Source organism: Anas platyrhynchos, chromosome 32, assembly GCF_047663525.1.
Source record: "Anas platyrhynchos isolate ZD024472 breed Pekin duck chromosome 32, IASCAAS_PekinDuck_T2T, whole genome shotgun sequence".
NCBI classification, from domain to species: Eukaryota; Metazoa; Chordata; class Aves; order Anseriformes; family Anatidae; genus Anas; species Anas platyrhynchos.
In genome coordinates, this window is record NC_092619.1 from 139,187 (window position 1) to 157,101 (window position 17,915).

Below are 17,915 nucleotides of genomic sequence, written 5' to 3' on the forward strand. Positions count from 1 at the left end.
ACGCTGCTGCCCCCCTGTGGGTGGAGGAGCCCCCGGTGGAGCAGGTGGCTGTGGCCTGGAGGAGGCTGCGGCCTGTGGAGAGCCCCCGCAGGAGCAGGCCCCGGGCCGCAGCTGCAGCCATGGAGAGGAGCCCACGGGGAGCAGGGACAGAGAGGGACCTTGGAGGAGGGAACTGACTGTATCCTCTTTTTTCATCGGTGCTGAGATTGAGGATCAGGATTTTGTGGTAGGAATTTGTTTAGATGAACCAATTTACCTCCATATGGGTTTTGTATGTTTGTTTCACCTTGTCTTGCAGGACCATCTTGGCTGGGTCTGCAGTGTTGTGCAAAAGTGAAGTTTTTCACAATAAAGAGCAGCTTTTTTTTCGGGGAAAAGGCTGAGGTGGCCTTCATCAGAGTCTTGTGACCTGAAAATGCAGAAAATGGGTGCATGGCTGGATGGATGGGTGGGTGGGTGGGAGTTGGGAATTCAGCCTTGGGATCAGAACTGGGACATTGTTGGGATAGGAAATGATCAGTGGGATGGGAAGTGATGATGGGGATAGGAACTCATTGGGATGGGATAAATGGGTTTTATTTTTATTGCATTAAATCCACTTTATTGACTGTGTTGTACAGTATGGCGTTGTTTTCTTACTATAAAATTATGATGATTATTATTTACTCTTATTAATTAAACAATTTTTATACGTTATTATATTATAAATTATAAATATTAATATTTATTATATTGTTTTTATTCCTTTTCTACCCTATTAAACTCTCTTTATCCCAGTGCTCTGGTTTGGACTTTAGTTTTCCTTCCGAGTCGTTGTGGATTCACTCCGGATGGGGGGACATAGCGAACGCCCGTGTGCTTCAGATCCAAGGTCACCTTTGCCCTCAACTCAAGATACATGTTTGCATCTGTTGTCGTGAAACAATGTTAACAACAGCAACAAAAAAGTTCCCTACTTGCTAGCAGCATCCCTACCTTTGCTGGGGTCTGCTCTGTGCATTTTGAAGACCGTTCCATGCTATTCAGCCCCTTCAGGAGGAAATGGATGGTTCTAGGAAAATGCGTCTTGACCTGATGCAAAGCTGTGACTCAGCACCCTGCAGCCCCCGCAACCCCTGGCATTTTACCCCTCCAACAACTCCTTCCTTCCTTCCTTCTTTCCTTCCTTCCTTCCTTCCTTCCTTCCTTCCTTCCTTCCTTCCTTCCTTCCTTCCTTCCTTCCTTCCTTCCTTCCTTCCTTCCTTCCTTCCTTCCTTCCTTCCTTCCTTCCTTCCCTCCTTTCATTCTGTCTGTCTGTCTGTCTGTCTGTCTGTCTTTCTCTGTTTCTGTCCAGCACTGATTTTATGGCTACGTGTGCATATCCACAGTGTACAGTTTTCTCCGTTCCGTTTCTTCCCTGAGTCTTGCCCCTCTTCCCTGCAACTGAACAGCATTGCCTTGATCAAGGAAGTGGCAACATGCAGCTTACACAGTAAACTGCTGAAATTACAGCTATAACCATGGAGCACAGCTGCCGATCAACACAAGACCACCAATCGCTCACATTTCTAAACTGCTCGTCACAATTCTTCCGTATGTAGGCTGTGATGCTGCTCATTTCTTAAGCACCCATCCATTTCTTCTCTTCCCAGACCCTCAAGGTGTCCTGGTCAAACCACCTCCCTTCCTCTTGCCCCATCTGGCTCTCCCACCTTCCTTTTCCCTCAAGGCTCAACTTTTTTTTTTTTTTTTTTCAGCATAGGAGCTCCATAGAAGCTGCTGCTGCCCACCTCCGAGTTGACTAGGGCTGAACTACTGAAAAAGAAAAGAAAATCTATAAATAAGAGTGAGAGATGGTGAATACCTAACCATCTCTTAAAAGCAGGATTTTAAGAGAATAAGTAATTGATAAATGGAGTTAAGATCGGAGGGAAAAAAATCCACTGTTGCAATCAATAGAGTTAAGAAGCTTTTCAAGTACATTAGGAACAAAAATTAGAGTAATGACACAGATCTGATACGGATGGGTATTGCTTCAGTGAGAAATGATGGAAAAAACCACAACACAACACATGTGTATGTGTTGTTGGGTATTTGTAAAAAAAAAAGAAAAAAAAAAACAGGTTAATGAAAACTGCATGCTCAATTAGATGATTTTTTTGTTGTCATTGGTAGGGAATTGTGTGCTTTACAACACAGTATGTGTTATATATATATATTATGTATGTTTTATATATGTTTTATATATGTTTTAATAAAATAAGGAAATGATATTTTTTTCTACGTTTGTGGTTTCCAAACTGTAGTTAATAAACATTAAACAAGATGCAATAGGATCTCGTTAACTCTTTTGTTTGAAAAAACAGTGGCCCTGATCGAGAGGTGCAAGTGAGAGGAGACAATATTCAGTATTTCTCTATGTTGTCATTTATTGGTGAAGATGAAAGTCTGCAGTTCATGTTCATTACACTAGCATGACAAAATGACCACAAGGGGGACTGTCTGGTAGTGAAAAGGAACTTCAGCATGGATTAAAAATCTTTGCCTTTCTTTATTCTGAACTGTTTTTCTTATGGCTGCTAGAGAGAGATTCTCTGCCTTAGAAATAAAACTGCCCAGGCTGTTCTGATAAACCTGTTGGTTTAAGGCACTTCTACCAAAACAGATTTCAAAAGGCAAGAAGTCAAAAAGCAACAATTCAGTAATCTGTGTACGCTTCTATATTAAGTTTTAAGATCACCTGGTTTATATTTAGTTCACACAAATTAACCAAACATAGCAGCATACAACCTAAGAAAAGCTTAAGAAATTTATTAGATGCACAGATAAAGTGCTGTAACAGAGAAACTTGTGTAAATCTATTCTAAAATAAATAAGGTACAGTTAAACCACCTTTGACTCGTTTTAACTCGGAAAGAAATAACCTAAGTTTTAATCATTTGAATTTTAAGGTCAAGGTGAAATATACCATAACTATAACAGTGGTTGTGATCTGTATCAACTATTTGAGGCTCCTGTTCCTCTTGAGGTCTCCCAGAAACAGGAAGGCTATTGCAAAATGTGTCCATTAGACATAGTTCCTTTTACAGAAACATTTTTGTAATAAAGTCTGGTTGCTCAAATACATGTTAAAATATTTAACAAGGAAACAATTTTCTCCTGATCCAGTCGATCTTTTAAACAAGACGATGTATTTTTCCTATGACGCAGCCCACAGGAGGGAACAGAAGTAAACATCCTCCTTAACTGAAGACTGTTTTGTTTGAAGAACTAAACTATTGCATTATTATATGAGAGCAAGAAATATCCATTTGGGTTATCCCTTTCTCCAAACATGGTGCCCAGTGATACATGTATTTTTGCCTTAATCTCAAAGGCCCGTTTGTCTCCAGGTAAGGTACGTTAAAAAGAGATTCCCTTTAAGCATCTTATCACAAGATCTCTTACTGCCTTTCCATCCGGGGAAGCTTGTGTGTTAAACTGCCCTTGGAGTTTTGGATGCTACTAGATTTCTGTGCTCTGTTATCCATAATTTCAGGCACTTCGGGGCTAACATGGCTGTTTAAGTCAATGCAATAATATTACCAACATATTCAACACTCAGAAGAGTCACCACAGTTTCCTTCACACACTCAGGATTTCAAATTCTTCTTCCAATTCAAATAGCTTGTCAGTAGATTCAATGAGTTCTGTAAAAAAAGATAAAGAAAAAAATGCTTCTAAAGACATGCCTGATTTTGTTCACTTAAAAAAAAAACTTTGAAAGACGCATTCCAGAAAAGTACTTTGTAAGAGTGAAAAAAAAAATCTGTGCTAGCAATTGTATGGCTTGTTTGGATACATGCCTGCTATATATTGCTTGACACTCACAAAGGATAGTTATTCTACCTGTGATTATTCTTTTATTTGCTAACGAGGAACATAACATTGCACAATTAGGCTTTTAATCGGTGCCTTACCTGCTCCTGTGGTTGTCACTTCTGGTTTTGTTGGAGGTATGAAAGGAGGCCAGTGTGGCGGGTGCTTCTGGACCAGCTCAAACATCCGTAGACTCTGCTGCTTTAGAATCTCCTGAGGACAGAATGCTTTCATTTTAAAAGCTGGCTCGGGAGACGCTTCAAACACAAAACGTGTCTGCTTAATTGAAAGTGTTTTTTAATTACGCATGTCCATCAGGAAAAAAAAGTCTTTATACAGACATACTGTGAAATCCAAGCACCATGGTCTCTGTAATACATCCCTAGTTAAAACACATCTGGAAGACAGATCTCTTGAACTGTACTACAAATTATCAGTCTTATCATCTTTTGATATCAGCTTTGATATCTGCAAACCTGTAATTTTGTTTACATGTAGCAAGCACACTAGGAATGTACAATATTTTCTGCTTTTTAAAAGGAAGTTGCTTGCATAGAACTCTCCTCAAGTTTTCTGTTGATCAATAGCACAAAAGACAGATCTATCAGCTCCTCCAAAGGGGAAAAAAAAAAAAAAAAACGCATCAGATTTTGAAGGACAGGTTTTGGTCAGGAAAAAAGGTGTTCCTGAAGCCAAACGCTATTCCTCTTCAAAGAGAAGTTACCTTCTGTCCTGTATTTCAGTTATTTACAAACTGTTTTCCTTAGATGATTTTTTTTTTTTTAAATAAATGCCTTTAGAGGTTGATGGTACTTTACATTCAGACGTCTGGTGCTTAGCTTAACAGCTGCATGCAGAAACATCCTCAAGTCTGTTTCCTGTGGCAGCCAGCACCTTCTGTTCTCCCTAGATCAGCAGGAGCTAGAGGCCCGCAGCACTTACAGAATCAGATATTTAAGATAGCAGGGACTAACAGTCATAATTAGAACACGCAATCTATTATGTCAAACAATAAAAAAGGATCAGGAAGCAAATCATTGATACATCACTACAATATGGCAGTTAAACCTTAGTCATTTAGTGAGAATTAGAAGTTAAAAGCAAGTGTCACCCAGTAACACCTTCAAGTGTGGATGTTTACACCCATTTTCCAACTGGCAGGGTTTGTGGCTGGTAAAGTGCTGAACAATTTCCAATTAGCAATTCAGTAGTATTGCCTTACCCTGATGCTTTAATGCATTCTTCTCTATGGCTCATACAATTTGTATACAAAGGAAAATGCAAAGGAAAATTTTACAAAAAACAGACAATAAAAACCAGACTTTATAAAGAACAAATCGAGATGCTAAGTTCCCACTCTTACCTTTTGTACAAGACTACACCGGTTATCAAAATCACATTCTTCTTTGCAAAAGAAGCCCTTAGGGGAAAAAACAAACACACAGAGTTTTACCTTTGCTGATAGTAGGTATGTGGTACCAGCAGGTAAGGCGGTTTGACCTCTGATACAGTAATGCCCTGTACGATCAGTAGATATAAGACTCCAAATATGTGGCAGCTCTAGGGAGAGAACCCACGGGGAGAACAAGGCCCTGCAAACCCCTAACGAAATAGTCAAGCAAAAAATAGCAGCAGCTCCTGTGTGCTCCTCCATGGAGCGCCACCCAGTTCCTACAGTCCAGGTATCAGCAGAAGCTGAAAACTTGTAGATGATGGACCACCTAAGGAACATTTCCATTCTGGTATCTATACTGAAAATATTTGCTCTTCATTATGATTTTGTCTGTCTCGTTGCATCATGCCACATTTTGCACAGTTACGTAGTTAAGTATTAAAACAAAACAAAACAAAAAAACTTTCTAAAAAGCAGCAGTATTAAAAAACAGGTATGTGAATGAATGACAGATACCGGTATCTTTACAGATTGTTTAAAGCTTTAGAAACACATCCCACTGGTGACAACTGCCAATCACCCAATCACAGGATACTGGCATGGGATCAGATCCAATTTTTTCAAATACCACACTACCCCCATGACATTTTGGGTGAATTACAAATAATACTTTTGTATTTGTAATTTGGGGTGAAATACAATAATTCCACTTAAACATTTTCAACTTATGATAGAAAGTAAGTTTAAGTAACTTGTCTAGAGGTGACCAAACATAAAGTAGTGATAGAATAAAACACGTAAACCTGTTTCAGTTCCTTGCTCTGACCATTATAATGCCTCTTGAAAGAAGTAAAAGCTGCTCAGTAAAGAAAACAAAGCGAGCTCCCTACAGTACAGACAGCTCCCCACTTGCCCTAAGATTCTCCATGTAGTTATGTACAAACTACTATGTGTTGATCACAGAAGACAGCTTTGTGATCTTGGTTCTGTTCAAGGAGATGCATTGCTGCCCTTACCAATGTAGAGAGACATTACTTTGAGATAAAGTACATGCATTCCAGATTTCCTGACACTTACTAAAGCTACTGAAGGGTCCAAATTCATGATCTTCATTCTATGTGGGGCTTCCTGGCAGTGGAAACTCTCATCGTCAACCGTGCCATTTTCTTCTGAATCTACAAAGCTTTGAGTGGTGTGAGGGTCCAGATAGATCAGCTCATTGCCTGGATGGGTAAAAGCCGTATGTTAAAAATAAGCAAGTGACATTAATAAGCACTTGGTCCAGAACTGTAAAATAGAAATTAGATTGCCATCGCAGTCAGTATAATCTAGACTTTCCAGCTAGGGATTCTTTAAGAGAATCGGAAGGGTTAGACACAACGTTTCCCACAGGGTATTTAGTATAACTTCCTATTGTCACCTATTACTGTAATTTTTTGGTTGGTTATGTTCTATCTTTGTCACATACTTTTATTTTTCCATGTGAGATCCAGTACTTTTTTTTTTTTTTTTTTAAATCTCAAGTGTTGTAAACACTAACATTTGGCAGATTAAAAGGTACAGGATGTTCACAGATGCAATCTGTAATCCCATTAGGCATTCATTCAGAAATTGGAACAAAAAAGCCTAACTAAAACAGGTTAGGTTTTACAAAAGGACAAAATAGGGTTGCAAAATTTTGGCCCAAAGTGGGGTGAAATCTGAAGGAATGCATTTTAAATTAATTAGAGCAATACTTAATAACAGAAGGTATGCAAAAGGTGAAAAAGATACTGCTATCAGAAACAGTTTTGAAATACAAGAAAATAAAAGTGACATTTGACCAATACACTTGTCAAATGCTATCAGCTATTCTTAGTATGCTGCTCTTGTTGATGTCATCACTTATTTTTACACCTAGCTTTGCTGTTAACTTTCTGCTCCTATTAAGGATCATCTCATACTGTTTCTAAACTCTTTTAGATATGCTTCTTCATTTATTTTATTCTATTCTCATCTTTCTTTACTTCTAGAGGTTCACGCTTAGACCCCTTACTATTTCCCCTTCAAAAAATGTTCTCTTTTGATCATCTGCACATTTGGAATAAGTTTCTTTTTTCCTTACCTAAAAATCCTATGAAATAATAGGCATTATTTGGTTTCCCTCCTAATGCTCCCAAAGACTGTGGCATCTTAAAGCATTCCTAGGAGTTCAAAAGGAATAAAGGAAATTGTAATTCATTTCTTTACTGACATCACACATACCCAAACTTATTTGACAGTAACGAGCAATGAACTGAAAGAAAACCTTACTTTAAATGCATCAATATATACGGGATTTATGTGATTTATCCCTAGTCGTAGAGGTATAATAAGCAAGAGGGCTTTCCAGCCTGTGCAGAGTCCTCCTGCCTTCTTGCTTCGGCCAAGAGCACTTCTGTGCAAATGTGCACTGCTGTGGGACGCGCTGCTGCTCTGAGGAGGGCACCAGCACATTTTTTCTGCGGGAATAAAACTAGAAATTAGTCAACGCACAGAGGAACACAAAGCAGATCTTCCTCTCAGTAGTGAATTAAGCTAGTTTGCCAGGGATCTTTATAGGGCACCCAAGACAAAACGAGCCGGGCATGGCAATTACAGCTATTTAGTAGAAGTAATTCTAGCAGACAGTATGTGCTGGCACGTCCAAGTGAGACGTTAGATCAATGATTGGGGGATGACAATTTAAGACTGCAGTGACATGTCCTATTAATGTTATTAATAGTGTCAAGCTTTGCCTATAAAACGCCAGAGAAATGAAATGGCAGCAATGATGACAGTAGAAATTCTTCAAGGAGCTCTTCACATCCAGTGATGTGAGCACGAAGTTGGCATCAGGGATCAAAAAAACACAACTGAGTTTGTATGTCCTTCTTCCCTCTTCTTACCCTTGCAAGACAAACCCATGGCCCCCCAAGTATTTGTTCATGTTTAGATACATGCTGGCAAATGGAGTCAAATCAGAAACTGTTACCAGAAAACTGATGAGGTGTCACTTCCTGATGTCTTCAATGACCACCGTATTGCCCATAGATACATAAACTGCTAATGAATTCCATTCATCAAATAAAGCAAGCTTCCTAGAAAACATTAAGGTACTAATTAATATAAACTAGTTGGATCAAAAGGGTAGCTTTACACTCAGAACCATTTGATTTATTTATTTTTTTTTCTTAAGAAAAAACATCCTTTCTGCATTTTTTAAAGTCTCCATGTAAGAAAAAGAAAACTTTAAACATTAAATGTTTAATATCTTTAGAAAAATAGGTACTGAGTGGTACCAGGAAAAACATATGCGCTGCACCATGTGCAAACTGTTTTGTCTTACTGCTAAGTGCAGTGACAGTAACAGTCCAACTACATCAAGTTTATTACTTTTTATTGCACTCGACAGTCTCTGCAATGGGTTCTTGCCCAGTTGTGTCTTTTCTCATCTGGAAAAGAAAAAAATTCCTATGCCAGTTTTGCAGATTACTTTTTGCTTAAGAAATTCCACTGAATTCAGTGGAATTACTTCTGCCTGAGCCTGCGTGCACAGCAGAAATGGGGCATTAAAAGCTAAATCAGCTAAGGGTTTGGGGCACCAAAACTTCAGTGGGAGACAGCAGCACACAGTTTTATGTCCACTTCTGCAAAATCCAAACCTTTGCGGAAGGGAGCTACACTCTTAAGCTGCACTGGCAGAATTAGCTGTTTCAAATAAGCCAGAAAGAAATGGGGGTGAGCGTTTCACCATGAAAAACTTGGCCATAAAAGATCTGGAGTCCAGGGCATGCTTCAGCTCCCCTCCCTCTTCAGATCATGTGCCTGTTCCAGGGTGTCAAAGACTTGCTGCTGAGCTCGCAGGACCTGTAGCCTAGCCCCTGCCTGAGGTAAGACACCTCCACGTACCCCTGGAGAACTGAGCAGCCTCAGTTCCTTTCAGTGTGGCTCCCAGACTATGAGGAGCTGCCCATCTTTATCCAGTAGCCTTGCTGGCAGAACTGCTGCTCAGAAAGGGAGGAATTGCAGCTCAGTTCCCTCCTCAGCCGAGATGGCTTCTCTCTGATGTTTCACACCACCACTCCGACCTACACGGTGGCACTCTCGACCTGCCAGAGCTGTGCCACTGTGCAGAAAGGAATATACATCTGTGGTGTGACTGGTGAGGGCATGCAGACGGCATAGCAGGAGACTTTCCTGCAGTTTCTTCTCCTCAGGCTCTTCCTTTATTAAAATTTAGAGGTCACCCATTCCCAACTCAGTACCTGCACACCGAGCTGTGGCATGACATTCCATGCTGCACTTGTAAATAGATGGCAAGTACATTCCTGACTGTGGGACAGGGGGAGATGCAGCCTTCAAAACTCTGCCTGGGCCTTGTCTTGGCTGCCCCAGGGGAGTACGTTCTGAATGAGACTGGTATGATCTCACTTACTTTAGTACTTGAGCAACTGTATTTGGTCCAAACCATTCTCCAATTGACTTCCCCTCTCCAACACCCACCTGTGCTGTTTTCACAGTGAAAAAAAGACACACGTACACAAAATCAAAGAAAAATGAGACCATAAAGAATGTGGGAACAATATACAGTAAATACTGTGACTGTCAAACATTCTAGAGTAACTGCAATCTGTACTTAGCAATAACAATTATTTTCTCAATCTATGCTCTTTTCAAAACTTAGGGAGTGCCAGTTTCTTTAATAAACAAAAGGCTTCTAAACTATAACGAGAATTACAAGTTAACAAATGTTAGTGCCCTTTATTACAAATTACAGCAATAAGCTACAAGACTGTCTGTTCTAACATTACTGACTCTGGTACCCAAGGCTTACAGAGTTTATCAAGAGCTACATTCTAGTACATGGCTTTATTTAGGTCTCAGGGAATGTTTCTGTACTACTAGTCTTTGCGCCCATCTGCATACCTTTTTATTTTTGTATAAGCATACACATTGTCTTCACATCCACTTTTTAAAATTATGAATTAACATACTGCAAATTAGTGATTCAACACAGCAGAAATTTCAGTGGAAAAAACCTGAAAGTTTATGTTTGTTCTTACCCATCTGGTGGATTGAATAACAGCAAGCCTTCCTGTCGAGAAAGCATCGTAGGATTCTGTGATATTCTTCTGGTTGTTTTTTGTGTTTTTCCCATTGCCAGTCTGAAAGGAAAAATTGATATAGAATAAAAAATGGTGACGTTTTCATTACACTGATCAAATGTCTAGACAGCAGAAAGCTTTATAATGAGATGTTAAAAGACATTTCAATTCATCTCGAATATTTACATTTTGTGTAGAGCTCCTAGAATTCCAAGCTTGTTATTTATCATCAAGCTGCCCTTTATCATCATAGGCTAGATTGTAAAAACAGGGAAAATAAAACAAAACAAAAACATCAACTGCAAACATATTCTGACGGATCATGCTGCGTGTTGATAGCCATTCCAGTATCTCTGAGCTTCCAAGATTATTTAAAAGTACAGGCTGTGTTTAGACCTTGTTGGATTTCTAAGCACCCATTAAATAACAACATAAGATCCATACAGAAAGTCCAAACACTCCACTGGCAGCATCCTGGGATGTGACATGCATGCTTAAGAGCTTGCACCAGGGGGGTTTGGACCTCGTGCTGCTGACAAGTGAGTAGTGAAGAGAAGGGTAAGAGCACTGTCCCACGGTGGCAGGTTTTCCCTTGGCCTCAACTTGGGTGTTACACTAAAAGGTTTATAAAAGAATGGCGACAGGATTCCCCATTTGTTCTCCTTCTATGCCTATTTCTCTGCTTCAGGCTGGGATGATTTCACCCAGCTGAATATGAATTGATTCATTAGGAACTGTTACCAGGGCATCAAAGAAAGTCTCACTAATAAATTCAGGGTTTGTGCTTTTAATGGAGTACTTACGAAGAAGCGTCTGCAGACAATACCGAAGTTCCCTCAGGACCAGCACTCACCTCTCCCTAAGTGTCTGCAGATCAGTGCTTGGGCCAGCATCATCTGCCCGCATCGCAGCATACATCCCCAGCCAGCGTCCGACGAAGGACCCGTGCCTCCTGTTAGGAAAGTTCATCACAATCAGTGCAGGCTTTCAACTGGGTGCAGCACCACAGAGGACATTTCAGACTGCTAGAAAACAGATAGGGCTGCTGAAGCCTCCATGAACTGTCCTACAGATAAAAGGCACACAGCAAGACTTTGGTTCCATGCTGTTGGTCTAATTCTAATCTCTGCATTGCACAAATAAACAAAATTCATTTATTCCTTGTGGAGCTGACTTACTCTTTTCATTCTTCAAGCAGCATTCACAAACCATTTACTGCATGCTATACAACATGATCACCTGTTTACATACAGACATAAATAAACACTGATTTTAATAATCTTCATGTTTGCATAAACAGTTAAAATGATGCTCAAAATGCGCTGATACTCTAGAAATATTTTCCCAGCCTACGATGCCATCACTTATCTTGCTATTTAATTTAGAACAATGCAGCAAATCTGCAGTATACTCACCAATAGGCAAAAACTTTCTTCTATACGTAAACCACGTTAAACCACAGCAAACCACACGTGAACACACCTTGGCTTATTGTCTGACTTTGGCTTATGGTGCGTCTGTTGCTGTGTCCAGCACAGTGCAGCCCCTAAATTGCTACCAAAACCTTGCCACAAACCTCAATCCCCCTCTTAAAAGAGACCCTCTTGTTTGTTGCCCTTCTTTCGACACTCTCTAACAGTTTTATGTCTTCATACATATATATACAACAAAACATCAAAGAGCTCAGCAAGGTCCACCAAGGAAAGGAAGCAATGCAGGAGAAAGAAGACAGGACAACAGGGAGAATGGGCAGCATAAGGGAGGAGGCAGCCAGTGGCCTTAAAAACAAAGCCTAGAATATAACTTCCACTAGTGGGACATAGTGAATTGGAGCTCTGGGGTCTGCATCTAGAGATGTCTTTTCTATTTATCGTCTTGTTGCGGAGATGGGTCCTCTGGCTTTGGTTGTGTTTATTCATGTTGGGCAATTATCTCCCAAGAAGAACCCCCTGTTGGACAGAAAGGTAGAGGTGTGCTCCAGAAACACAGTGATGGCAAGGAGTCCTCCACTTCATTCTGGCATTTTTTTCCAGCTGGAAGCATTCCCAGTTGTCAACGGAATTGGTTTTGAGGAGTAGGAAAGACAGCATTGCTGGGTTTCTGCTTTCTCCTCCATCCTATCAGACCACATCATGAGAGTTGTCTTTGTTTGATGTTCTTATGTCGCGTTCTGTTATTCTATATTTTTTTCTCTCTGATGTGATTTTATGTTCTTCTGTTACGTTATGTTCTTATGTTCACAACAGGACTCCTTGCCAACACCGCCTCACAGACACCTGGGCCAAAGAGCAGGGCCTTGAGCGGCTAGCTCACCATGACAGAGCTCATTTCCTTCCCAGTAGCTGCCAGGTGCCCTCTGGGGGCATTTCGGGGCTACAGCATGGGAAGACTTCCTTGGGGTGGGAAGCCATTGGGCTAGGAAATGGGCAATGTTCCCTAGGAAGGAAATCCCTGGGAAGCAAAAGCCTTGGGATGGGAAGTCTTGAATGGGGTGGGTACCATTCCCTGGGGAAGGAAGTGCTTGGAGAAGTCCTCCAAGAGAGGGGAATTCTTTGGGACGAGGTCTCTTTGGCTGAAGAAACGCTTCGTGTTGATGGGGCAGATTTCGTCTGGGTTGCTGGGAATGTGCCATGCGGTGAAATGGCAAGGATGGGCACTGCCGCTGAGGCCGAGAAGCTGGTCCTGGGCTGGGCAAGCCTTGGGCCGGGCAAGTGGTGGTGTGGAAGCGTCCTGGGCATGGCAAGTGCTGCGTGGGAGGGAAATCCTGCTGGGGATGGCCAAGTCTTGCGCTGGGCAGCCTGCTTGGCTCCAAAGCCTGCAGTCCTCCCCAAGATGTCGGCGAGGGGCTGGTCAGCCGTTGGGACAGAACCCCCGTTGCCCGCGTTCCCCAAGCAACCGCCCCACTCTCCAGCCACCATGGCAGGTCCAGCAGCCGGCTCCCGCTCCTCCCGGGGCTGCGGCCCTGCTGGCGAGCCCAGCGCCCCAGAGCTCAGCCCAGCGCCCTTTTTCCCAGAGAGGGTTTCCCCAGACGGCTTCTGCGGGTTGCGCAGACGCAAAACTCCCCCTTCGTCGTCCCAGCCGTGCCGCCAACGGTGGCTGCCTGGCTGCTTCCCTCCCTCCCCGGAGCGATGGCGCTGCCCTTGCAGCCCCCCCAGGTACCCACCCTCCCCTCCGCACTGCCCCAGGCCACCGTCTGGCACGTGGTGCCGGGGGTCCAGGGGCAGCTGCTGCAGCTCCCCGCCAGGGTGCAGCTGCCACCTGGGGGGCACCTCCCAGCCCAGGGGCACCACCTGCAGCTTGGGCAGCTCCCCGCCGCCGCCGTGGGGCAGCTCCCTGCTGTGGGGCAGCTCCCCCACAGCGCTCCTGTGGGTGCCCCCAGTGTCTCCCAGCCCCTGCTGATGTGGACGGGGACGCTGGTGCCCCAGGATGGTGCTCCCCTCTGCTTGAGGCCCAGGGCCGTGCTCCATGGGGAGCTCCTGCACCCCGCAGGCACCTGCCTGCTGCAGGCCCCTGCCTACCCCGGCCCCCCACCACTCCTCATGCCGGGGCCTCCGCTGCGGGGGCAGGCGCTCCCCGCGCCCCGCACCCTCAGCAGCAGCCGGGGGCAGCTGCCGGAGCCCTGCTTGCATGCCGTGGGGCTCAGCGAGGACCAGGGGCCCCCGCTGCCCGGCCCCACTCCCCCCGAGCCTGCCCAGGCTCCAGCGACCACCAGCACCCAGACGGCGACGCCCGACGGTGAGTTTGGGGCTGGCACAGCCGGCCGCTGGGCGCCCCACACCCAGGAGCCATGGCAAAGCTGGCAGCGGGGGATGCTTGGGGGATTGCATTGGCTTGCTTTTTCCTCAGCGGCGACACTTGCAGAGGTGCCTGAGGAGCCCCTGGAGCTGCTGGAGCTGGGCCCCGATGCCTTCGCCGAGGCCTTTCCCCAGCTGGCAGGGGACAGCCAGCAGCTGCAGCACCTGCAGGACCAGCTCCCGGCCGACCTGGACAGCTCCGGCTTGGAGGAGCTGCTCAGCTGCCTGGATGCCGTGGAGCCCCAGGACGCCTTCGCCGCTGTCCCCAGCAGTCCTGTCCTCAAGCGCTTCCTCTCGCAGCTGCCCGACCTCTGCGAGGACATCGAGGAGCCCAGCACACAGGGACTGGCAGCCACCAGAGCGCTGGGTGAGGTCCCCTCAAGCCCTGGGCTGCACCCCGACAAGGTGCAGGCTGGGCGGGCACTGCAGCCCCCTGCAGCTGCTGTGCCGCCACTCAGCTCCCCCCTCAAGCCTGCAGCCCGGCCCCAGCTCAGGAGAGCCCTGCCCAAAAGGCCCCCCCAGCAGGAATTCATCCCTGCCCGCAGGAGAACCCTGCCCCAGCCTCCCTTGGCTCCCCTCAAGAGGCGCCCCAACCCTGACTGCCTCCCTGCCCACAAGAGACCCCTGCCCCAGCCTCCCCAGGCTCCCGTCCAGAGCCCCCCCGACCCTGACTTCCTCACTGCCCTCAGGAGAGCCCTGCCCAAGCCTCGCCTGAGTCCCCTCCAGAGCCCCCCCGACCCTGCCCGCAGGAGACCCATGCCCAAGCCTCTCCCCAAAAGGCCCCCCCAGCAGGAATTCATCCCTGCCCTCAAGAGAACCCTGCCCCAGCCTCCCTTGGCTCCCCTCAAGAGGCCTCAACTTCTCCCAGCCCTCAGGAGAGCCCTGCCCAGTCCCCCTCGCAGTCCCCTCCAGAGCCCCCCGCTCTGGAGGGGACTGCCCACGGCTCTGCCCACGCAGCCGCGCACGCTGCAGCGTCCGGCGCAGCCCCGCGGGGACTACGTGCCCTGCGTGGGGCCCTGGGCGGGCGGCGACTCAGCGCCCACACCGCTGGAGGAGCAGGAGTCGTCGGTGCCCATCACGCCGCAGCAGCGTCCCGAGCGGGAGCGCCTCAAGAAGCTGGCCCAGGAGGAGCGGCAGCGGGCGGCCCACCACATGAGGATCGGCCCCGGGCAATTCTTCGAGCAGCGGCAGAAGGACCACGCCAGAGCCTACTCTTACGGCTACCCGTGACCGACCTCGGGCTTCTCCTCGACGGCCCCCGCAGCACCCAGGCCCGCTCAGCACGCAGGCAGGCACAGAGACCTCTGCAGGCACCTGCTCCAGCTTCAGCCACGCTCCTCAGCCCTTGCCCCTCTCGCTTGCCCTCTCCCCTCTCTCGTGCTGGACCTACGCACTGCTTGCCACTCTCAGGGATGGGCAACGGCAAATGCCAATGGCAAATGCGCGCGCGCCTCACCCAGGAAGGTGGCAATGGCAAGCTGGGGGGATGCTGGCAGCAGCTGGGCTGGGAAAGCTTGCCCATGGCAACTGCTGCTTGGGACACCAAAGGGCTGAGAGACAAGACTTAGCTCTTCTTTCGGGGCATTGCTCTTCTTTGCTGCCTTCTGGATTACATTCCTCTCCTTAGGTGCTCACTCAGCAAGGCCTCTGCCTGCAGAAAATTTTCTGCAGAAAATTCAGAAAATGGGTGCATGGCTGGATGGATGGGTGGGTGGGAGTTGGGAATTCAGCCTTGGGATCAGAACTGGGAGGTTATTGGGATAGGAAATGATCAGTGGGATGGGAAGTGATGATGGGGATAGGAACTCATTGGCACGGGAAAAATGGGTTTTATTTGTATTAAATTTACATTTTTAAATTTTATTTAAATTTCTGAGTTTTATTTTTATTAAATTTAAATTTTCAAATTTTATTTAATGTACTGGTTGTATTATTTATTTCATTAAATCCACTTTATTGACTGTGTTGTACAGTATGGCATTGTTTCATTATTAGAAAATGATAAGTATTTAATATTATTAATTAAACAATATTTACATATTTTATACATTATAAATTATCAATATTCTCATTTCTAATTTTGTTTGTTTTTATTCCTTTTCTACCCTATTAAACTCTCTTTATCCCAGTGCATTGGTTTGGACTTTAGTTTTCCTTCCAAGTCGTTGTGGATTCACTCCAGATGGGGGGACATTAGCGAACGCCTGTGTGCTTCAGATCCAAGGTCACCTTTGCCCTCAACTCAAGATCCATGTTTGCATCTGTTGTCATGAAGCAATGTTAACAACAGCAACAATTAAGTTACCTTATTTATTATTTCATGTTATTTCATGATTTCATGTTCAGTTATTTCATGCAGCCCGCTCCCACTGCCCATGCCCAGACCGGGCATGGATGTGGGCATGGCCAGCACGGACGGCAGAAAATTGGGTGCATGGCTGGATGGATGGGTGGGTGGGAGTTGGGAATTCAGCCTTGGGATCAGAACTGGGAGGTTATTGGGATAGGAAATGATCAGTGGGATGGGAAGTGATGATGGGGATAGGAACTCATTGGGATGGGAAAAATGGGTTTTATTTGTATTAAATTTACATTTTAAAATTTTATTTAATTTCCTGGGTTTTAATTAAAATTTAATTTATTTAATTAAATCCACTTTATTGACTGTGTTGTACAGTATGGCATTGTTTCATTATTATAAAATGATAAGTATTTAATATTATTAATTAAACAATATTTATATATTTTATACTCGTAAGGGGGTGTCGAGAGGCAGGAGACCTTTTCTCCATTAACACCAGCGACAGGACCCACGGGAACGGGGTTAAGCTGAGGCAGGGGAAATTTAGGCTTGACATAAGGAGGGGGTTATTCACAGAGAGGGTGGTTGCACACTGGAACGGGCTCCCCAGGGAAGTGGTCACTGCACCGAGCCTGTCTGAATTTAAGAAGAGATTGGACTGTGCACTTAGTCACATGGTCTGAACTTTTGGGTAGACCTGTGCGGTATCAAGAGTTGGACTTGATGATCCTTAAGGGTCCCTTCCAACTCAGGATATTCTATGCTTCTATGATTCTATGATTCTATGATACATTATAAATTATCAATATTCTCATTTCTTATTTTGTTTGTTTTTATTCCTTTTGTACCCTATTAAACTCTCTTTATCACAGTGCACTGGTTTGTTCTTATACTTTTTCTTACACTGTGGAGCCCAAAACTGCACTCAGTACTCAGTACATGGAATACCAAGAGACACTGCCTGTCATTTTCTCTTCTCTGCAGAAGCTCTGTTGCTAACACTGTCCAGAAATCACCACTGTCACAGACAGTAGTAGCATTCCCTCCTCCCACAGTTGGTTCTTCCCCCCCAAGACTTAGACACCATCCAGAAAAATAAGAAGAATAATACTAATAAAGTAAATAAAATAAAATAAAATAAAATAAAATAAAATAAAATAAAATAAAATAAAATAAAATAAAATAAAATAAAATAAAATAAAATAATAAAATTAATTAAAATAGTCAAAAGCCGTCAGGAAGGCAGTGGTGCAGACTGTGGAGAGCCTGGGTTCAAATCCTTCTTCTGTGAGGCTCTGAACCTATATCCCACCACAATCTCTCTGCTAATGTATGGCAGGGAAAGGAGGAAGAAAGAACATATCTCCTGCACTTTCCATTTATTGTTGACTGACAATTCTGTAGAGTTATAAAGCCTCAATCAGTGAGATACAGGGTTCTTCTCACACTGTCTCACTGTGCCCTAAGCGGAACAGCTCTCATTT

At 44.7% G+C, this 17,915-nt stretch overlaps 1 pseudogene; it reads right to left on the reverse strand.

The window, feature by feature from the left end:
- Positions 1-2,961: 2,961 nt before the first annotated feature.
- LOC140000422 (cysteine protease ATG4A-like) lies at positions 2,962-13,876 on the reverse strand (annotated as a pseudogene).
- Positions 13,877-17,915: the final 4,039 nt, after the last annotated feature.